The 6000-nt window shown below is 37.9% G+C and overlaps 1 non-coding gene across 1 annotated transcript; it reads left to right on the forward strand.

The window, feature by feature from the left end:
- The first annotated feature begins 3557 nt into the window (after nucleotides 1-3557).
- On the forward strand, nucleotides 3558-3663 carry LOC129406332 (small nucleolar RNA SNORA8). The gene has a single exon (XR_008630939.1). It is a non-coding gene; the product is annotated as a small nucleolar RNA SNORA8 (small nucleolar RNA).
- The last annotated feature ends 2337 nt before the right edge of the window (nucleotides 3664-6000 follow it).

Below are 6000 nucleotides of genomic sequence, written 5' to 3' on the forward strand. Positions count from 1 at the left end.
GACACAGGGATATTCCCAGCAGGCTGTGGCCCTCTAAGCCAGTGGTTCAATGTGAGGGCCCAAGGATATGATGGCTGTGGTGCTGGGGATAGCCTCTAGGTTACCCCAGAGATGTTAGGGGACTTCCAGAGACATGCCTAGTGGTGCTCAGGGCTCAAGCCTCTGGCAATTCTTGCGGACCTGAGGTTCTGGGACTAGAACCTGGGTCAGCCGCAGGACAAGCAGAGGCCTGCACTTTGTCTCTGGCCAGGTAATATCTTTTAATGGCCATTAACTGCCCTTTCTGTACAATAATAAGGACTTCACCTGGGTTTAATGAGGCTCCAGAAACATAATGACAGATCCATTCAAGATGTTGGAGGTGAAAATTTGAATTTAAAAACTGGAGCGCTAGCACAGCAGGTAGGGCATTTGCCTTGCACAGGGCTGACCCGGGTTCAATTCCTCTGTCCCTCTCAGAGAGCCCGGCAAGCTACCAAAAGTATCCCACCCGCACGGCAGAACATAGCAAGCTACCCGTGGCTTATTTGATATACCAGAATCAGTAACAACAAGTCTCATGATGGAGACATTACTGGTGCCCACTTAAGCAAAATGATGAACGATGGAATGACAGTGCTACAGTGTGTTTTGGATATATGGCTATACCACTCTCTCCTATCACCAATATAATGAAGGCCTAATTCATCTTAATCCATTACATTTCATTCTTTTCTTCTCCCCTTATTTTCTTTTGTCTTTTTCCAGGAAGATGTTTTTAAATAATATTTTAGGTAGTTTTTCAGTGTGACTGAAATTTTTCTTCATGTTGTCTCTTCAAAGTGCTTACATTTTGTGTAATTCACACTGTAATTCTTAAATTAAGCTATTTAAGATGTTTACACTCAATGTCAACTTTACAAAGACTTTTACACTCAATGTGTTTTTTAAATGATTGGGGACAGCATTCACCTAATATTTATGGTGAGTCAGATTGATAAATCTTCCTAGACTCAAAAAAAATCTCAATTATCTCTAAAATGGATTTATTCTTATATAATGAATTAAGTAAGGCACTATGATATAAAGTTCACTTTGCAAAAATTTTCATCTTGGAGGTGTGTTTTTGAAAAAGTTGTTCCTTGATATTTCTGAAGAATATATAAAATAGGATTTATTTTCCATATCCTAGGGTACTAAGACCCTTAGTAACTCAAGTTTGTACATGACAGCCCTACAATTTCTATAATTATTGCCTAAGTAACAATAAATAAAATTTAGAAATACAGAAACTGTGGTATATATAATGTATATTTATTATAAATCACGTATTAATATAGTAGTGTTCAAAAACAGTTTTATTGATCACTGTATCACTGTCATCCCATTCATCAATTTACTCGAGCAGGTGCCAGTAACATCTCCATTCGTCCTAGCCCTGAGATTTTAACAGCTTCTACTTACTCATTTTCCCCAACAATTGGAGGCTCTTTTCAGGGTCAGGGGAGTGAGACCTGTTATTGTTACTGTATTTGGCATATTGAATATGCCACAGGGAGCTTGCCAGGCTCTTCCATTTGGGCAGGATACTCTTGGTAGCTTGCCATGCTCTCCGAGAGGCATATATATATATATATATGTATATATATACATATACATATATATGTATATATTTCCCTTTATGAGGATGTCCGCGAGTGGTCCAGGATTATGTTCACTCATGTGTGAGACTCAGCCTCAGTGTGTGGAAAGTGGCCTGGTATGTGGCGGCAGTTGGGTAGTAGAGGTCGGCTGCTGGGGCTGGGACCCTTCGGGGTGGGAGTGCTCTCATCCCCCACCTGCTCTGGGCCACCTGTGAAATGGAGTCCCACCTCGAAGTGTACTCGTCCCCACACCAGCATGATCGAGGCTACCACACCTTCCACCAGGAGGTCGCTCCTGCCCACAGCTCTGGCCAGAGGAGGACGGGTGCTGGCCTCTCTGCCCCCTTGCTCAGCGTTCAGCAGGAACCAGCCCTGCAGAGCCACCTGAGGATAGTGCCCTTGCCCCAGCGCCAGCGCCACCACCCTCCTGGCATGGGAGGGTGGAAGATTCTGGTGAAGAAGAAGAGAGAGACGACAGGTTCTCAAAAAGTGTAAAATCTCCAATTTTTGCAGATCCCAACCCCCTGCTAGACTAATAAGTGGAGAGGAACGTTTTTCAAGCAAGAAGTGCCTGTCTTGGTTTTATGAGTATGCAGGTTCTGATGCAGTTGTAGAACTAGAAGGAATGGAAACGTTTTGTGAAGACTTTGGTGCTCAGTTTTATTGATAATCAGATATAATTTTAACTTCTTTAAAATAACTACAAACTCAAAGATAAAATGACACATATAAATAATAGTGGAAAGTACATATATAAATTATTATTATAATTATTATTATAACCCATCCTCAAATCAGTGTGGAGTGACCAGTCCAAAAGGATGAAAGAATAATGGCTGAATTTATAGATAGATCTCTAAGGCAGCATTCATCTGAGCTGAGACATCATTTATGATTTATGGCATCTGATTATTTATTTTCAAGGGCTGCCTGCCTGTGTTTATGGCCTCAACTTTCTCTTTGATTAGTAAATAATTATGTTCACAGGATCCAACTCATGGTTTTCCATTGTCTGCCTGTACATTCAAATCAGAAGTTTGTATTTTGACATGAATGTAGATTTTTATGGAGATCACAACTTTGTTTTTCTGAAATGATGCATGCTACTCCTCTTCTTAAGATTGTTTAGGTGAGAAAAAAAAAGATTGTTTAGGTGAGTTTCTCAAATGGGGAAAAGGCCTCTTATAGGCTCTGAGGAAGTTCCTGGGGCTACAGTGGAAAGTCATGTAAAGGGGGTGACAGCTTGAGGCTAGAGGGCCAGCTGGAGGGATGGGGGCTGAGAACACGGGAAGACATCATGGCTGTAAATTGACCAAGGTACAACAAAGATTGAACACAATGATGCTTTAGATCATCTTTACTTTTATTTTATTTAGTTGCAGTGAATGACAAAGATACACATGATTAGTTTAAAGTATATTATGTTTCACAACCAATATCTTCACTTGTGTGCACTACCCTCCACCAATGCCCCTCCCCACCACCCTCAGTTTGGGCTCACACTCACCAGTCTGCCTCTATGAGAGGTGCTTTTTACAACTTTTGCCCCTGTGGTTTATAGTATTCTTATTGATCAGGTTTCATGCACAACACTTGACTGCCTTTCAGCTTCCCCTCCTGGCCCAATAAAATAGCTGTGTACCATTGTTGCATTCCCTTGGCTGTCTTATCCCTCCTTTTCCCCAAGTGGTATGCTTCTTACTGAAAGTCAGTTCTTAGGATCATTTATTCCCTGCTGCTTCTCTTCTCTAGGATCAGAATTTCTTCCATTTGGTCTTACTTCTCTATAAATACCTAATGCCTTGAATGTATATAATTATGAAATAATTTTATCTTTGCAAATTTTAGCGTCACTTGGGTTGCTAACTGAAGTTTGTATTTATTAGAGCATCTCTAACTCTTTCTGTACAAATACTATTTTATCCTGTCTCTAAAGAAAATGAAGGGATTCTGGGTGTTCAAGGACAGTGCAACAGAAATCCAGTGTCTGTTGGTTTCTTGGCTTCGTGCTGCTAAACCTGGTATTTTTACTGAGACATTTCTATATAGAGGGATTTGGGTTTGGCACAGCATTGATGAAGAGGAAGTAAAAAAAAAGAGAATTAAGGGATTCATTTTGTGTATAATTGTTTTAAGGCAAATGAATATTTTGCACAACCATCTCTGCAATATTACTCCATAGGAAAAATCCAATATGTTTTTTTAAAGACTTCTTTTTCACAGAGTCATGTTAGAATGACCTGTTTAACTGTTAAATATATAAACATATTTCTTTGTCATTTTTGAAATTCCATGGCCAATCTCTAGTTCATTTTCTAGAAATCCTTGACTTCTAAAATCAAAATTCATGCAGTGCTATCACATAAAATTTTGTGTGATTATGCGGGTTGGGGGGCTGGGGAGGTGGGAGGAAGGGGGGAGGTATACCATGATTCTTGGTGGTGGAATATGTGCACTGGTGAAGGGATGGGTATTTGAGCATTGTATAACTGAGACTTAAACCTGAAAGCTTTGTAACTTTCCACATGGTGATTCAATAAAAGAATAAAATAATTTAAAAAAATTGTGTGATTAATATTAAGAATGGTGAGGAAATATGCAAAAATATGTGGAAAACAGGATCCAAGTGTTTATTTTATATATATAAAGATATGTTAATTTTACTTAATTTAAAATTATTCGGGGGTTGGGGTCATACCCAGCAGTGCTCAGGGCTTAACCCAGGCAGGTTTAAGGAACCATATGGTGTGCATGGGTCAGAACCTAGGTCAGCCACATGCAAGGCAAGTGCCTTATCTGCTATACAGTTTCTCTGCTACTGATTATTTTAATTTTTAAATAGCGTAATTCTTAGCAAAATCCCATAAAATGGAATGGAGAGATTATGTGTTATTTCATTAATATATTAGTGCATGGCTTTGGTCTCCTTTTATTTTCTTACCTTTGGTTTTTCTATTTGCATAACTTAATTAAAAATCTCTTCAAGAACAAATGCCCTGGTCTAGAGAGATTCAATGGTGAGTTCTATTAAATCTTTAAGTATATTTACTAGTTATACCTCTCAAGTCTTCCAAAATGTTAAAGAACAGGAATTTCTCTAAAGCTTCTATAAAACCAACATCCAAAAATACACAAAGAAGATAGAAACATTACCAAAAGAAAGCTAGACCACTTTCAATAATGAACATTGAATCAAACAATCTTAAACAAAAAATCTTAGCAAAATGAAAAATAGCAAATTAAAAGGTTATACATGGTGACCAATTAGGATTCACCAGAAAGGTAAAGACAGTTATACATAAATAAATTAATACATGCATAAATAAAAGATAAAATTATATGATTATATCAATCTATGTAGAGAAATATTTTGATAAAATCTAAGTCACTCATGAAAAAATCCTCAACAAAATATGAATAGAAGGAAACGTTGAGTTAGAAATGGCCACTTACAACAAACACATATATACAATGACACTCAACAATGAAAGACTAAAGGATTTATTTCTCTTTGAGATAAGGCATATGTCCATGATGTTCTTTTCCTTCACTATTGCTCAATATAATACTGAAATTCCTAAATACAGGAATCAGGCAAGAAAAATTAGTCAGTGTGACCATTTGTGGAAGAAGGTCAAATTGCTCTATTTACAAGTGATATGATAAAAGAGGTTACTAAGGATTCATTTTAAGAAGTTTGGAAATCATAAACCAACACACCAAAGAAGTAGGCTACAAGTATTCTTGTAAAGATCAACAATGATAAATCTAACAATACCATAAACACAGGAAAGATTAAATAAATAGACACTTCACTGAAGAAAATCAATAGTCACATAAAAAAGTATTCATGATCTCTTTTACTCAGGGTTATCCAAACTAAAACATCATTAAGAGATCCCCTCACAGTCACTGTAATGGCTACCATCTAAAGGGTAGAAACAACCTAAATTGGAATAGATCTGAGAGAAAAGATCTGTGCACTGTTGGTGGAAATGTTTTCTGGTTCAGTCCCTATTAATATATATTAAAAGGGGCTGGAGTGTTAGCACTGTGGGTAGGGCATTTTCCTTGCATGCAGCTGACCTGGGTTCGATTCCCAGCATCCCATATGTTCCCCTGAGCACTGCCAGGGGTAATTCCTGAGTGCATGAGCCGGGAGTAACCCCTGTGCATTGCCAGGTGTGGTCCAAAAAAAAAGCAATACATATAGATATGTATATATCTGTACATACAAATTACTAGACCCAATACTACTTTTAAGAATGGGACCCAAACTACAAAAGTTAAATTAAAAAAATAATTGCCTAGCAATAGGTATGTTAAGACTGGAAAGGACAGATGTGAGTGTGGTGGTGGAATTGGAGTCAGGAATATC

The sequence above is a fragment of the Sorex araneus genome, chromosome 6, assembly GCF_027595985.1.
Source record: "Sorex araneus isolate mSorAra2 chromosome 6, mSorAra2.pri, whole genome shotgun sequence".
In the NCBI taxonomy this organism is placed as follows: domain Eukaryota; kingdom Metazoa; phylum Chordata; class Mammalia; order Eulipotyphla; family Soricidae; genus Sorex; species Sorex araneus.